Source organism: Chrysemys picta, chromosome 1 (assembly GCF_011386835.1).
Source record: "Chrysemys picta bellii isolate R12L10 chromosome 1, ASM1138683v2, whole genome shotgun sequence".
NCBI lineage: Eukaryota > Metazoa > Chordata > Testudines > Emydidae > Chrysemys > Chrysemys picta.
This window is the reverse complement of record NC_088791.1, coordinates 258145360-258163187: the sequence shown is the minus strand read 5'-3', so window position 1 is coordinate 258163187 and position 17828 is coordinate 258145360. Positions and strand designations below refer to the sequence as shown.

General features: G+C 45.2%; 1 protein-coding gene across 2 annotated transcripts in view; it reads left to right on the top strand.

Annotated features, from left to right (window-relative positions):
* Positions 1-1345: 1345 nt before the first annotated feature.
* LOC135980821 (heparan-sulfate 6-O-sulfotransferase 3-like) overlaps positions 1346-17828 on the top strand; it is a 61300-nt gene continuing 44817 nt past the window's right edge. For both annotated transcript variants that reach the window (XR_010597721.1, XM_065581048.1), the window contains exon 1: positions 1346-1577. The gene's annotated coding sequence lies outside the window, so the exon portion shown is untranslated. The remainder of the gene's footprint in view (positions 1578-17828) is intronic.

Genomic DNA, 17828 nt, shown 5'->3' with positions numbered 1-17828 from the left:
CATTCACATTTGCGAGGACAAGTGCTATATGGAACCAAAGTATTATTCCAATTTCATGAATTCATAGATTCTTAGTTAAGATGGATTTAATTGCCTGTGCACTATTGGATATCTATCCATATGATAGCTTCAGATTTAAAAGAAAGTGAGGAATTTTTTTCTCACAAATGTCATTTTAAAGTATAAATAAGGACTGCTGTAGTCAGGGCACTGACTCTTTTCTGAGATTGCATTACGTTATTTATCTTAAAAGATTTGTTTCAAGGATGCTCAAGAACTCGAGCAGTAAATCTCAGATCACCCGTACCCTTTATGAGAAGCCTCCTGTTGATGTATGTTTATTAATCTTAGTTAAAATGCATTTACACAGGTTGGTAAATCTGATTAATGTTCACATTATCAATCTAATCTATCTAAGAAATTGCTATATATGTCCCCCTTCACCACAAGATTTTAGCTTCTTGCAAATATTTAAAAATAGAAATAATTTCTTTTTCTTCCACCCTGTAGAAGTAATAGCTTGATTAGTTCATTGGGGTTGTTTTGTTTGTCTCTCTCTGTGTTAGCTTTTCCGCAGTAAATTCTTAAGTTGAATAAATAAGTTTTGCATGTAGTTTGGAAAGAGAGTAGTTCTGTGATTATTATCTCTTGCAAGAAGATGTTCCATAGACTAGTTCAGGGTTGGCAACCTTTCAGGAGTGGTGGGCCGAGTCTTCATTTATTCACTCTAATTTAAGGTTTTGAATGCCAGTAATACATTTTAAGTTTTTAGAAGGTCTCTTTCTATACGTCTATAATATATAACTAAACTATTGTTGTATGTAAAGTAAATAAGGTTTTTAAAATGTTTAAGAAGCTTCATTTAAAATTAAATTAAAATGCAGAGCCCCCTGGACCGGTGGCCAGGACCCGGGCAGTGCAAATGCCACTGAAAATCAGCTCGTGTGCCGCCTTCGGCATGCGTGTCATAGGCTGCCTACCCCTGGACTAGTTGCAGCTCCTATGAAAGCTTTGTCTCCTGCACTTACAAGCTGATACCAGAGTAATTCCATCTTAATATCCCCAGATCCCTGGCTTCCATTTTAAATAAGCAAGAGTCACTCCACTATTAAATGGAAGCTGCAGGTCACATAGTGCTAAATACAGAATTGGCGGGAGAACCAAATTGGCAGGAAAAAGGTGGATCATGACACTGAGGTAAATAACGGTCACAGGCTAAAAATAGAACTGGCAGTTAGAAACAAGGTTAAAAATAGAACTGACAGTTTAAAATGTTGGCAGTTGGCATGCATTCAAGAAAGATCTGACAAAGATATTAGCAAAAGTGTCTAGAAAGTTTTGACAGAACGGTATAAAAGTCAATGCGTTAGTGAGTAGCTGAAGGGAGTTGCCATAGTTTGAACTGAGGAGCTGCTGTCATCAATGACCTGTGGAGACTGATCACCTGCACAATGTTGCCAGCTCAGCTTCACTGGTAATCATTGAGGAAAAAGAACAGCAGCAGAGGAAGTCCTGTCACTGGAGCAGAGGGAGAAGAGACAGAGAGAGAGCACATTCAGGAGAGACATTGCAGCATAGTAAGTCTGTCAGATAATTATAGTTATTGTATAGTATAGTATAGTGTTAGTGTATATATGTGTGTGTTTGGGTTAATAAAGAGGTATGCATGTTAATTGTAAAAGTCTTAAATAAATGGAGATATCCTATCTCTGAGAACTGGAAGGGACTTTGAAAAGTCATTGAGTCTAGCCCCCTGCCTTCACTAGCAGGACCAAGTACTGATTTTGCCCCAGATCCCTGAGTGGTCCCCTCAAGAATTGAACTCACAACCCTGGGTTTAACAGGCCAATGCACAAACCACTGAGCTATCCCTCCCCCCAAGAGTTAAAGAATATCTAAGAGTTGCTGTCAGTGACTTGTGAAAGGCTGGCCTTCTGAAGCAGGGTGCAACCACTTAGGATCATTCCAACTGTATGTTGTTATGATTTCGGGTGGTCTTTAACATGTTGTAAGGCAGTGGTTCTCAAAGTAGGGCTGCTGCTTGTTCAGGGAAAGCCCCTGGCGGGCCAGGACAGTTTGTTTACCTGCCGCCCTTCCTGCAGCCCCCATTGGCCTGGAGCGGCGAACCATGGCCAGTGGGAGCCGTGATCAGCTGAACCTGCAGATTGCGGCAGGTAAACAAACTGGCCCGGCCCGCCAGGGCCTTTCCCTGAACAAGCAGTGGCCCTAGTTTGAGAACCACTGTTGTAAGGGATTTGTGTTTTAGTTTCCTGTTGTGTCAGGGATTGTTGTTTGCATAAATAAAAGGGTACCTTGTTTTAGAAAAGAATACTGCTTGTCAATCATTTATCAGAAGGCTGTCCTCCAAGTATTTCCTTAGCCACCCTGGAGACCCCTACCTGATGAGAACAGATTGGTGTGGTTATAACAGGTGAGCTGTTTTTGAGGGAACCCTTGGTAAATCCCGGAGGAGGCAATAGGTGGGCTATTCCTGGGGTACCCTTAATCTATTTTCGGAGTAACAAAGCCTCCCACTCTCAGATGGTATTTTCATCATTCTAGTGGAATGCAGCTATCATGGGAAGCCAATGTTATGAAGGAAGAGGGGATGTTTGAGGTAGTCAGGGACAATCCTGTGGAGAAAGCTTTGAGTATCATGAGCAGAGACTTTGAATTACACTATGCATTCAATGAGTAGCCAGTGCAGAGTGAGTACTTATCCAAGTGGTGGGTCCACAGCAGCCTGAGAATCCTAGTAAATGGGTTGCTTTGTTTTGTGCTAGTTGGAGTGTGTGTAGCTTCTTTCACAGATGTGCCTAGCAATCACAAATATATGGGTCACTAGGGCCAGGTCTGAGTCTGATATGATGAGATGGAGTCTTGTGGCCAGTCACAAACTGCCAAGGATCTTTTTGCTTCCATGACTGAATATCCCCAAAAGACCCACGTCTGCAGAGCAATCTGACAATCAAAACAATGTTGCCTGCTATCCTCAATAGCAGGCAATATTACAGAGGAGTCAAGTTCTTCCAGGTGATACCCTCTTCCTTTCAGCAGCAGCCCAGTCTTGCCAAGATTCAGTTTTAGTAAGCTTTTCTTCATCTAGATGGAATTTTTCCTAAGTCTGTGTTGGACCTAAAAGAGATTTAGAGATCCTGTCATTCATGCACTGCTGGCACTTCGGCCTGTGTTGTCTCACCAGCTCTCCCAACAGCTTCATAGAGATGTTCAATAATGTGGGGGGAGAGAATGGAGCATTGTTGGACTCTATAGGTGAAGTCTTTGGAGATGGAGATTACACATAAAAATTCTGTGGATTTGGTCTGAGCAGAATGATCTGAGCAATTTCAAGGTGTTTCTAGGCAGACTGGCAAAATGTTAAAGGTATTCTGTATGTGGATGCATTTTTCACTCACCTCCTAGAATACTCTGGACCTTTATAGAATCTCGTGGAACCTTCCAGACTTTCTGAGAACTACATTTTCTTCTAACCTCCTAGAATGTTGTCAGCCATGCTCTCGTGAGTATATAAGGGTGTGGCATCGTCAGTCAGTCAGTGAGATATAAGAATGAACTGAAGTGAAGCGAGAGTCCAGCTGCGATATTGTGAACCTGTTTTATTGTGTAGTTGTGAAAGTGTACTTGTGTTTTAAAACTTGAAGAGTATAAACAGTGACTGATAAAGGACATATTTAATGAGATGCCAGAGATATCTATTGAACACCTATCTACTGAAAAATATAAAAGAAATACTGTTACTACTTTTGCCACGCTTAACACATTATATTTGATGACTTTCTAAGACTGTGGAACATAGACTTTTGCTCTCCCTAATACTGTCTCTTTTCCCCCATAGAAAAGATGCCCCTGAAGAAGCCTTCAGGAGCTCAGGATAGGAAGCAAAAAGCTCAGTTGCAATCTAGTTTGCAGCAAGGGGCAAATTTGAAGGGAAAATATCTGAAACAGAACAACATAGACAGGGCTTTAGGCAGTAGCAATCATCCCAGTGCAGAAGTAATTGAGGAGCAAAGCGTAAATGATGGAAGCCCTATTACTAAGGAATTAGCAGATTTACCTGAAGATAAGGAATGGAAATGTGAGAAAAATGATTCAGAATTGTCCAGCTTTCCTGGCAGCGTAAAGGAGAGTGATGACAAAGAAAAATCTGGTTTACATGAAAAGGAGAGAAATGATAGAGAAGAATCAGCCTTGCATGATGACAGGAACCGCAGTGAGAAAAATTGCACACCACAAATTGATACATCAGATCCTGCTTTATGGTTGGCAATCCTAAACTCTGCCAATATTGATTGTACACTTTTGAACGGACTGGACAAAATCGAGGATATGATGTTTCTCGTAAATGAGCAGACGTGACACTTCTCAAAGTCACACTGTGGAAGAATGCTTGACAGTGGTGAGAAACTGAATCAGCATTGGCTAGTTTCATCAAAATCAGCTGACAAAGTGTTCTGTTTTTGTTGCTAAATATTTAACAAGAATGCCAAATTGTTTGCACTTTCTGGGTACAATTACTGGCATAACTTAGCTGATGCTCTGAAGCAACATGAAAAGTCACTCTGCCATTTTAAGGCCTACTCCAAATGGATAGAGGTCAAGTCCAGGCTCAAGCTAATAAATGAATAGATGCAGAAAACCAGTGCATTATTAATGTAGAAACCCAGCACTGGAGGAACGTGCTTGATTGTCTGATCTCAATTACCCTCTTCCTTGTTGTAACCATGCCTTCTTGGGTCACAAATTGAGGATGCTAAATTCAGGACGAACTGCTGAGAAATAGGGCAGATACACCCCAAGACTGGTGGCTAATCCCCCATAGGATATACCAAACCAGCAACAAAAGTAAACTTCTGTTTCACCACACTGACTAACAAGAAGTTATAAAAGCAGTTTCCTCCAGCATTCCTGTCCTTGTATTACCACCGAAAACACTGGATTTAAAAGTGAGTGGTTCTTTACAACCAGTCTCATCAAATAAAAGGTTCTTCTGATCCCAAAGGACCAGCCACACACCCAGGTCAATATATAACTAACAGATCTTATCAAAAAATCACACTGATGCCAATCCTTTAGTATCTAAAATCTAAAGATTTAATCATAAAAAGAAAGAAAGTAAGGTGAGAATTAAAATTGGTTAAAGCAGGGGTCGGCAACCTACAGCACGCGTGCCAAACACGGCACGTGAGCCGATTTTGAGTGGCACACAGCTCCCTGCCGCGGTCCCGGCCCCCAGCCCCACTCAGCCCCCCTGCCCACTGCTCTCCCCTGCGGGGGCAGGAGGCAGAAGCTTGGTTCTGCAGCACCCAAGCTTCCCCCTCTCCCCGGCTTCTTCCCCCAGTGTGGTGCTTTCCAGCCCCTCCTCCTCTCCTTCCCTGCGCCAATCAGCTGATGGCCCTAGCGAGTGGGAGGGGGAAGAGCGGCAGCGTGCACACATCTCCATAGAGGACGCAGAGAGAGGTAGGGATGGAGCCTGGGGAAGGGGGTGGAATAGGGCATATCCCTTCCAGCCCTCTGCCGTGAGCCGCTCAGGGTAGGGGCTGGGAGCACCCCCACGAGCCGAGCACCCCGCCTTCTGCCTACACCCCCACACACTCCAGCCCTCCGCCCTGAACCCCCCACACCCAACACACACCCAGCCTTCTGCCCTGCACCCCCCCCACCCAGCCTTCTGCACTTCACCCCCCCATACACCCCAGCCCTCTGCCCTGATCCCTGAACCCCCCCCCCACACACACCCCAGCCCTCTGCCCTGACCCCTGAAACATCCCCCCAGGTCTGGAGTCCCGGCCATAGGCCCTGCTCAGCCTGCTGCCGGCCTAGGTGAACAGAACCCCAGGCTGGCAGCGAGCTGAGCAGGCTGGTGGCGTAAGATCAGCATTTTAATTTAATTTTAAATGACGCTTCTTAAACATTTTGAAAATCTTGTTTACTTTACATACAATAGTTTAGTTATATAATATATAGACTTATAGAAAGAGACCTTCTAAAAACGTTAAACTGTATTACTGGCACGCGGAACCTTAAATTAGAGTGAATAAATGAAGACTCGGCACCAGGGCCGGCTCTAGGTTTTTTGCCGCCCCAAGCAAAAAAAATTTTGGCTGCCCCCCGTCCCAGCCCTGGGCTCCTCGCCGCACCCCCTGCTGCCCCAGCCCTGGGCTCTCCCCCTCCCCACCCCCTGCCGCCCCAGCTCTGGGGTCCCTCATTTCCCCCCCACCATTGCCCCACACACACTTCCTGCCACCCCAGCCCTGGGCTCTCTCTCCCCCCCACCTGCACCTTCCTTCCGCCACAGCCCTGGGTCACTGGTAACTCGCTCCCACGGCAGGTCATTCAGCAGGAATTTTAGATGTGCACAGAACACAGACAGGATTGGTTCCCATATGGTTACAGAACTGCAGTAAAGTGGAACAATTTTCAGCTTGAGTGATTGGAGGATATCTGGATGCATATTATAAGACTGTCCTACATAAATGAGGAAAAGTTGAGGTGCCTTTATTATTCTTTTGTTCCACTCTTTCTTTCTATGGGGAATTTGCCAATGCAATATCAGTGTCTTCCTTTTAAACAAACAAACAAACAAACAAAAAAGGCAATGGGTGTTGAAAATAGCAATTCCAGTCCTAATAACCACTGGGAAGCATTTCTTGTTCAATTTTATCCCACTTTTTCTACAGCAAGTTACAGTGGATCAGTATATTTGATTTGGGAGAAATAAAGTAACAGCTGCCCAAACTGAGCTTCAGCACTCCTGAATTTTGAGGTGTTCAAATCTGGAAGGCAGGTGCCGGGGTGGGCAGGGGGCAGGCTGTGGCTCCACAGGGGAGCACAGCAGCATGTATGCAGCAGTGTGTTTGGCGCTGCGCGGAGACAGACACGCTGGTCTTAGAGGCATGGTAAGGGGGTTGGGGGGTTGGATGGGGCAGAGGTTTGGGGGGGCAGTCAGGGGCAGGGAGAAGGGGGGGTTAGATGGGTTGGGGGAGGCAGTCAGGGGACAGGCAGTGGTTGGATAGGCATGGGAGTCCCGGAGGTTTGTCAGGGGACAAGTAGGGGGTGGGGTCCTAGGGCGGAAGTTGGGGGGGGGAGTCTCAGGAGGGGGAAGTTGGGGACAAGGAGAAGGGAGGCTTAGATGGGGGTGGGGTCCCAAGGGGCAGTTAGGGGCAGGGGTCCCGGGAGGGGGCAATCAGGGGACAAGGAGCAGCGGTGCTTAGATAGGGGGTGGAGTCCTGGGGGGCAGTTAGGGGCAGGGGTGATCAGGGGACAGGGAGCAGGGGGGGTTGGATGGGTTGGGGTTTCTGTGGGGGGCAGTCGGAGGGAGTGGATGGTGGCAGGGTGGGGCTACCCTCCCTCCCTGTGGAGTGTCCTATTTTTTGAATGTTAAAATATAGTATCCCTATTCACAGCGCAGCTTTCCATTCACAGCAGGCTGCAGCATGAGGTCTCAGCTACCTCGCTCCCTCCCCCTCTTTCCTGTTGGTAGTGGCCAAGGGAATGCTGGGAAATGTAGTTCTTTCCCTGCTCCAGGGCTGGCTCTATAGGCAGGGAGCTAACCAAGGAACTACAGCTCCCAGGGCCCCCTGTTGGTTCTCAGCTCCCATGCTGGATCCCTGCTGCCCCTGCAAATGGGCTGCCCCAAGCATGTGCTTGCTTTGCTGGTGCCTAGAGCCGCCCCTGCTTGGCACACCACTTCTGAAAGGTTGCCTACCCCTGGGTTAAAGGAATCAATTACATGCCATAATGGCAAAGTTCTTGGTTCAGACTTGTAGCAGTGATGGAATAAACTGCTGCCTTAAGTCAAGTCTCTGGAATACATCCACAGCTTGGATGGGTCATTCAGTCCTTTGTTCAGAGCTTCAGTTTGTAGCCAGGTTCCTCCAGAGGTAAGAAGCAGGATTGAAGACAAAATGGAGGTGTTTCCAGGCTCTTTTATAGCTTTTGCCATGTCGAGGGCATCCCATTGTTCTTACTGTGGAAAATTATGGCAACAAGTTGGACTTTGGAGTCACATGGGTGAGTCATGTGTTCATGCCCAATTTTGCTCAGTCATTGCACGACACCATTACTTACACTCCAGACAGCACATGACAGTCCACTCAGTGTAGATGGGCATCTCCCATGGTCCATTGTGAGTTAAGTGTCCTTTTGATGGGCCACTCAGTTTGAATAGTCCCTCCAAGATGTGCTGGGTAGCTACCTTGTGGGCAGTATCTCAGGAGCAAATATTTGAAATCCAGGTATAGAGCCAATACTTATAACTTCAAAAACAAAAATGATACATGCATACAGATAGCATAATCATAACCAGCAAATCGCAACCTTTTAATAGACACCTCACTTGACAACCTTTGTACAAGATTTGCTGCAAATATATAACAGTGGTTGCAATAATGCTCTATATGGTCATATTGTAATCAGATAACATCACATTTGCAAAGAATAATCTGGCTTTCTGGGGCTCGTCTGATAAGTTGTTCACTGAACATAATGGTAATTTCCTCGGTTTGGTAGAGCTCCTTGGGAAATACGACCATGTCATGCATGAGCACCTAAGTCAAGTAGCATGAATGAGAATAAAATAAAGCTTCACTACTGCTGCGGCCAAGGCTATGACAACAGCATGAACATGAAGGGGAGAAACAGTGGTGTCCAGGCAAGGATCCTTGTGCCGAATCCAAGAGCTTTCTTCATGCCTTGTGGCTGCCATTCCCTCAACCTGGTTTTGTCAAATGCAACATCATCTTCTTTAGATTCAGTATCTCTTTGGAGTACTGCAAAGAATATATGTTCTGTTTTCAGTATCAACTATCAGGTGGAAGATCCTCACGGACAGTGTTACAAATCTGATCGTGAAGCTGCTAAGTGACACTTGACAGCAGCATAAGACCAGTGAGGTAGCAAGTGACTGAGGTTTACAACACCCTGATGGAACTGACGCAGTCGAGTCGAGGCCAGAATCTGACATGAGGTGCAAAGCCTGGCAAACCTGATCACTTCAAATTTCTGGTCTCAACTGTGGTTTGGCATGATTAAGGCTACGTTTTAATCATGGGTATTTTTAGTAAAAGTCTTGGACAGGTCACGGGCAGTAAACCAAAATTCATGGCCCGTGACCTGTCCATGACTTTTAGTAAAAATACCTGTGACTAAAACTTGGGTTGGGGGCCGGAGGTGCTTGGGGGGAGCTGTCTGCGGGCACCGGGGGTGCTGGGAGAGGTGGCCGGGGACCGGCTGGTGCTGGGTGGGTGGGAGGTTTGCGGGGCTGGCAGAGGCTCCCTACCCAGCTATGTGTTCCTGCAGCTCCTAGGCAGCAGAGGGGCAAAAGCACCGGCTGCCGCAGCTCCCACAGGAACCACAGCAGAAGTCATGGAAAGTCACAGAATCCATGACCTCCATGACAGAATTGCAGCCTTAGGCATGATATCCTGTTCCAAGTAAATGTTGTAAGCAAGGCATTACAAACTCAGTCGATGAACATTGTGACTGCTACTACTTTGATGAGAAGCTGCCTTGATTTCATGTGGCCTACAGAGACAGTGGCTTTGAAGGTGCCATCACTGCTGCCAAAGAAATGGCAGAAAACTTAGGAGTTGAGCCTGCCTTCAAGGAAACGACAGTTTGGTTACAAGGGCAGAGATGAGATGCTGGGAAGCTTGGAAGAAAAATTCAAGAAGGAGGTTTTTTGCTTGCTCATTGACACTGCTCAAGTGTCCATTGAAGAAAGGTTTGGACAAATGAAGCACCACGAAAAGCCCTGTGAGCTTTTGTATGCACTTAATAAGTTGCTGGTAGACAGGAAAACACTTGAACTATTGTATGGCCCTTCACTGGATGCTGACACATGGGGAATCTTCAGATGTCAATGATAAAGACCTCTGTGTCTATTTGGACAACATCTGTCACATTTTGCCACATTGGAAGCACTCTCCATTTCAAGTTCCCTAATTCATTCATGATGCAGAGCTGAATTTTCCTAATGTGTGGATAGCTTTGAGGATTCTGCTCATGCTGCTGGTCACAGGTGAGCGCAGCTTTTCGAAGCTTAGGCTCATTAAAACATATCTTTGATTGATGATGGCCGATGATAGGTTCACATTGGTTGCTATTTTATCACTTGAAAATGCCCTTGGCTAGTCTCCTGATCTCTCTGATGCTGTGCTTCAGTTCATGAGGGCAAAGGTGAGAAAAGTGACCTTTTGAACTAAAGGACTAGGGTTAACATTCTAGGGGCTTGTCTTCACTATTGGGGTAAGTCAACCTAAGTTATGCTACTCTAGCTACGTGAATAATGCAGCTGGAGTCAACATAGCTTAGGTCAACTTACCCCAGTGTCTTCACTGCGCCGTGCCAATGATGCTCTCTGGTCGACTTCCCTTACTTTTCTCCGAGAGCTGGAGTACCGGGGTCGACCTGAGAGCGCTCTGCCACCAATTTACCGTGTCTACATGAGTCCCACTAAATCGATCCCTGCTGCATCGATTGCAGCAGCATCAATCTCCTTGTAGTGAAGACCAGCTCTAAGGCTGTCACCTACTGTAACATTATTTAATACTGGTCAACCCAATGTTGGTGCACAGTTCAATTTCTTGATATTAGAACATTTCAGTTATTCTTAAAATTTAGAAGTTTCTATAAGCTTAGAGCTTGAAACTTGAATGAGAAAGATCCAGGATATTGACAGGTGGTACTGGTGGCTATTTACTACTAGCTTCTCAATTAACCTCCACAGAAATGGCATGTTGTAGACTGAACTGTAGTAGTACTGAGCAATGGTTTGTTAAGTAATGATTGGCATTGCATCGTTTAGCATTGATGATAGATTTCTAGATGTTGTCTACCCCCTTACTATCCATCAGAAAAAGGGTCAGAGCAATATGTGCTGACCCACATCACCATCAATGCTTCCATGACTTTTACTTGAATGAGACAAGTTCTTGGAAGGAGAAGCCATTGTTTTTCTGGTCCTGTTCCTGGTTTGTTGTTTTAGGTAGCCTGTATGACCATACTGGAGGTGCATGATCTTGTCCATGAAATGAGAGGCTCATTCCTTGCAGTGAGAGGTGCTGTCTGGGGGTGAGTGCAGGCAACCTGCATGCACAAAATGATTTATGTTCTGGAAGTGTTCTGCGGGGTGTGACTTTACTGCTCCTGTGGCAGAGGGGAGCTAGGCTGTCTTTGCCTCTTTCTTGGTAGTGACATATTATAGCCCAGAGGAGACTAGGCTGTTATGTACCACAGGCAGAGACTAGGAAGGACCAAGGCATGCCTGTCCTGAGGCCCCCTGCAATGGCAGGGAAGTGATTACATGAGATATACCTCAATAATCCTGACAAGTGACCTGCTCACACACACTGTAAAAGAAGGAGGAAAAACCCCACGATCACTGCCAATCTGATCTGGGGGGAAATTTCTTCCCACCCCCCCATATGGTGGTCAGTTAAACCCTGAGCATGTGAGCCAGAACCAGCCAGCCAAGCATCCAAGAGAGAGAATACCTGGTGCCACGTCAGAGCTCTGGCCCACCCCATCCAATGACCCATCTCTAGCCATGGCCATCCCTGATGCTTCAGAGGAAGGAGATTAAAAAAAAAAAGAATGCCTTGGACAGTGGTGATGGGGTGGTGAGGGAGGGGGGGATATCCCTTCCTTATCCCCGTAGTTGGCCAGCTGAAACCTAGAAGAATGAGCTTTTGGAAACTTAAGACATAAGCAAAAAGTGAGGCTCTGGGCTGCTGAGCCCTGCCCCCTACCATCACAAGCAACCCCCATCGTACAAGTGCACTCATAAGCTTGTCCAGCTGTCTCTTAAAACTAATTACGTTGTTTGCCCCCACGGCTCCTATTGGGAAACAGTTATATAACTTCAGCCCTCTGATGGTTAGAAACCTTCCTCTGTATGTATATGTATGTGGTGGAGGTATATGTGAACCATGAGGGGCTCAGAGATTACTGCGAGAAACCAAAAGTAGAGTTAAAATGGCCTCAAATCTCCTATCCAATCAGAAGTATGGTCCATATGGACATTGAAGTCCACTAAGACAATGACCCTTGTGAATTCATGCACCATGTCAGACAGTATTTCTATCAGCTCCCATGAGAACCCTTTGGTTTCTGGGAATTTATAGGTTACAAAGATGCCCAAATGTTTGTATTTATACTCACAGATTTAGAAGTACACACTGGAAGGATTTTCATTTGAACAAACTGTCCTGTTTTTGACCAGTGCTCCACCGCCCTGGGTCGCAGACTGTGGGAATAGAGAATCTTGGGGATAGAGGCAGGGCCGGCTCTACCATTTTTGCTGCCCCAAGCAAAAAAAAAAAAAAAAAAAAAAGGCACCCGAACTGCCAAAGCAAAAAAAAGAGGCACTCGTACTGTGTCACTCCAAGAATGTACGGAATGCCGCCCCTTAGCATGTGCTGCCCCAGGCACTTGCTTCCTCCGCTGGTGCCTGGAGCCGGCCTTGGATAGAGGGGTGTGCTCTGCAGTGTCAGCAAGGATTTTGTGACGCAAACCATCACAAAGCTTCTTTGTTTTATTTCAGGAATTATATAAAAATTTGTTGGGATGGCTGAGAGTCAGTAATATTCAGCAGTGTGACCGCCACATATAGGAGATAGAGGAAAATGAAACAAATCACTTATCTTTGTAGTGTTATGAGAAGAAAAGTGTGAGCAAGTGTTTATGCCAACATACTCTGGTCTATGACCTTTTGTTTAAAGGGTTTATTTCACATTATTCTATGCTTTTCAGCTTGAAAGACATAGTAATGAGGTGCTCTCTGTACATCCTCCTACTCAGAAAAGCTATATCGAGAAGTACAGCTGCAGCCAGCGGGGTGTTAATCACCACTTACCAACAGTCAGGACTAACACAGGCAATTGCAGATTGTGGTAATTTTCTAGAGGACGTCTGCTTCTCACTGCCCTGTCTTTCATTAATAGTGCTATATTTGAAACTCTCTGGCATTAGCTCTTTTTACCAATGGAGAATAGATTTATGAAAACAAATATTATTCTGGATTCAAATTAGCCAAGGTATTAAATTGATAATCATGATTGTGAGTAGTGCTAATGGTGGTAATGCAGAAGATAAACAGCAGTCTGTGAAATAGGGAATACCTCCCACTGTTTGAGATGGTGAAATTAGTGACTTGTGGGCTGCTAATGTAAACATCATATTTTCCTGCATTTCATCAAGTTGAAAGGGGATTTACTGTCTTCCTACTTCTTGGTTCTGGCTTTGTGGGTAGGGAGTGTGCTGTCATTTTAAACAACTCTCATTAGAACAATGATTATTCAAGATAATAATTAAGTCCTCTGTGCAAGACTCCTATCACAATGCCATCTCCAGCAAATTATGTCATCCTTAGGTTCTTCACAATTTGCTCCATCATTCAGTAAAAAAAAACCCGGCAGGGACAACATTACAAGCACAAAGGACTGTATTAAATTTGAAACTCTCTAATCCTTTCTGAGATTACTCAAAATTTATATAATCTCGAATACCGATGGACCTGCATGATGGATCCAAGTAACTAATTGAGATGGAATAAGAGGTTATTATATCTCAAAGAATTATTCCTTTCATAAAGTGTTATTAAAAATAATGCATTTAATTTTTCTCTTGAAATTATCCAAACAATTTTACATTCACTGGGCAGCTGTCTTCGAGTGCTGGGAATGGGCTACAACCCCATTCCCCTCACTGCATCCCTCCCCCATCCCATCCCATCCTTCCCTCCACACCTATCCATCCCAGTTCTGTACCCCTTACAGCACTCTCCCACCCATCCTCTCCACCTCCCAGACCCGCCACACCCATGTCCCTCACACCCCTGCATCCTATTCACCTCCATACACTGCTGCACTCCCATTATGTCCCTATACACCCCTGTGCCCCCCACATCCTCATGCACCTGAAGCCTTCTGCCTCCCCCTGCATCTCCATCCACCCCACATACCCCCTCCTCTCTCCTTCACTGCTCCCTCTTACCCCCACACTACTCTCGTCCTTGGCCTCTTTCCCTCCCCAGCCTCTCTCCTCCACCCTCCGAATCTTTTCCCCTCCAGCCCACCCTCCTCCCTCCCCGGCTGGGTGTCTCTGTGTAGGCAAGTGTGCACATGCATGCATTGTATGTGTGTAAGAGACTGTGTCTTTGTGTAGGGAGGTGTATGTATTGCTGCATGTGTGAATAAAATTTGCAGCCTAACTCTTTGACTTTTATTCCTTTTGCTGGCTTGCACACACAAAAATTGATAACCTAAAATATGTATGTATTCATTTCATAACAAGTTTTTAAAAGAGAGGGGAACTCTAAAAGAAATGTATTATTTCTTAAAAAGTGAATGTTGTTGATTAGTAATTGCAGAAGACCCAATGTATCATACATTTCTCCGCACCTTTGTCTAGCTACTTTATAAAATCTTTGTTGCAGACTCTCTCTTTTTATGTGTATGTCCAGCACCTACCACCCTGGAGCCCTGATCTTAGTTGGGTTCTCTAGGCACTAAATAACAATTGTAATAATAAATAATGTGGAAGTTATGTGTTAGTGCATGCTAGATATGTACACATGAATACACATGTGTATCTGTATGTAGGTGTAAGAGTCAGTTTCTACAGATTTATTTATATAGGTTTATGGACAGGTGTGCATTTTTGTAGGTGTACTGTATGGATTTGTATTTGGGCTTCAGAAATGGGCCTTTAATGGACCCATTGCAGCTGTGATAATGTGTGGTCCTAATTCCACACATAAAATTACAATAACTTTAGTGAACAAAAAACATGAAGCTGGTTACAAAAAATGGGAAGAGGGGAGGGAAAGAATCATGAAAACCTTTGTGAAATCTTTTTTTTTTTTTTTTTTTAAATACCACATTTTGCCTAGTTTGCTGCCAGCTCTAGCGTCCTGTAACAAATAAAACCTGAAATTAGCATAATACATCTGTCAAAACAATAAATATGTGAAAATGAGCACGTGAGCGAGGATGGGGGAGAGCAAGCAACGGAGGGAGTGGTGATGGAGTGAGCGGGGGTGGGGCTTCGGAAAGGGGCAGGGCAGGGGCGGGGCCTTGGGGAAGAGGTGGGACATTGGGCGGGGCAAGAGTGATCGGTTTTCTGGAATTAGAAAGTTGGAAACCCTACTCGTCTACCATTTCTTCTCAACTGGGAATGTACAAAGTAGCAGTAGCTTTTCCAGATAGAAATAGTTGATTTCCTTTTTGGGTGAGTTGATGATGGCCTTGTGGTTAAAGATTGGAGTGGGACTCAGGAGATCTGGATTCAATTCCCAGCTCTCCCACAGACTTCCTTTGTGACTTAGGACAAGACATTTAATCTCTCTGTAAAACAGGGATAATAAACCTTCTCTACTTTACAGGGGTATGGGGTGTAATGTTTGTGAGGCACTTAGATACTGTGGTGACTGGAGACATATAACTAGATAGATCCACCTGTGACAGGTTCAGTCACAGACACCCTCTTGGGACAGTCACCTGATGTGCTGAAACTACCTCTGAGCCCATTTTCTCTGATGGCTTGGGACTCCAGAACCCTGTCTTGTTGAGCCAGACATGCTAGCCTTCCGAGGGAAACGGTGGGGGCGAGGGACTTGTCTGGCTTTAAGATTAAGTTAGATAAGTTTATGGAGGGAATGGTTTAATGGTAAATCATAGTTGTCAAGGAAAACCAAGCAATGGTAGGTAAATAGCATAATGGCTAAAAGGGGTCAGGATGGAGACTCTTGCCTATATGCTCGGGGTCTTACTGATCGCCATATTTGGGGTCGGGAAGGAATTTTCCTCCAGGGCAGATTGGCTGAGCCTCTGGAGGTTTTTCGCCTTCCTCCGCAGCATGGGGCAGGGATCTCTAGCAGGAGGGTCTCTGCCGATTGAGGTCACTAATAACAGGATTGGGGACTTCAGCAGCAGAGTCCAGGGAAGGGGCGGGGACGGTTTTATGGCCTGCAGCGTGCAGGGGGTCAGACCAGATGATCATAATGGTCCCTTCTGACCTTAAAGTCTATGAATCTATGACCTTTTCAATGAAGCATATTCCAGTTACATTATATTCACACTCATTAGCATATTTCCATAAAACATATGGAGTGCAACGTCACACCACCATCATGATCAAAATTAAAATGATACAATGGGCTAAAATAAGTTACTATAGACTTAGGCTAGGTCTACACTACCCATCTGAATCGGCGGGTAGAAATCTATCTTTCGGGGATCGAATTATCGCTTCTGGTCGGGACGCGACAATCGATCCCCGAATCGACGCGCTTACTCCACCAGCGGAGGTAGGAGTAAGCGCTGTCGACGGGGAGCCGCGGAGGTCGATTTTTGCCGCCGTCCTCACAGCGGGGTAAGTCGGCTCTGATACGTCGAATTCAGCTACACTATTCGCGTAGCTGAATTTGCGTATCTTAAATCGACCCCCCCCCCCTAGTTAGGACCTGCCCTTAGAAACATTCCCTCCTCCTACATAAAAGTTCTCTGCATCCTCATGGAGTCCCTGGGGATTCCCCAATTTATTCTTGCTTTATTTCTATTATCTTTTTAGGTCCTCTATCACAGCTAATACCCTTATAGCTGAAGAGGTAATCAGTGTCAGTAATTCAGTGGATATAAGCAAGGATCTAGAGGGAATTGTAGCTTTTCAAGTGTTGCAGATGTGAAGTGGAAACACATTCCTAGTTACTCGTGGAATGTTTTAATTCTTGGGTGTTGGCAATAGCAAGAGGCTTGAAAGGACTGGAAAAAGACTGCTATTACAGCAGGCCAGGTACTATGGCAATTTAAAGTAATGATTCTGGGCTTGTGCAACACCCCAGCCATTTTTCAGATGCTTCTGGAGAAAGTATTGTCTTATTATTCAGTTTGTAGTTTAATCTGTGACTGAACCTGAAGAAACTAACCTCAGACACACAGCTAGTAGAAACAGATTTCCATTGCATGTGCAGAGGTGTGGTTTATTTTTTAAAGGCACTTGTGAAACTCTATGTTGACCTACCTGTGCTTCAAACACCCTCTCATATTAGACACAGATGCTAATGCTTATGGGTTGGGGGCACAAGTGTTGAAAGGGTGGTGGCTTATAACAGCAAAAGTCTAAATTCTACTGCAATAAACTATTGCAAAACCAGAAAGGAACTCTGAGCAGTGATTAAATCTGAAGACCATTTTCACCACTCTCTAGATTAAAATAAAATGCATTTTTGGAAATGGTGACCTAGGAAGTACTAACAGACCTGCAAACAGAGGAGAAGCCAACAGAGGGAGTTTGCCTGGGAACCATCCGAGAGGAGCTACAGTGAGTGCTACATTAGTGAGGCTGTGTTGCGAGCTGGTGGGGTGAATAGCCAAGTGTCTGTCTGCTGTGACCATTTGTTTGACTGGTGCAAGTTGCAGATACTGTTTGACCGTGTGGTTGTTTGTTTGAAAAGTGTGAATTGGGAGTGCTTTGTACCTGGTAGGTCTTGAGTAGTTGATTGGCAGAGGGAGTTTGCCTGGGAGTTCGCCTGCGGGGAGTTCCTGCAGAGTTCTTTGCCTTTCAGGCTTCTGTGAGCAATAAATACTACATCTGAAGAGGCTCTTAAAAGAAAGACAATATGGATAGTGAGCAATCAGCTGTTGCGACCTGCACAGGATGTGCCATGTTTGTCTTTCTCCTGAGATAGAAGCGACTTCGTCTGTACAAAGTGCAAGCTGGTCTCCATATTGGAAGAAAAGGTGAAAGGACTAGACACCCAAGTATCAACCCTGCACTGCATCAGAAAAAATGAAGTCTTTCTGGATAGA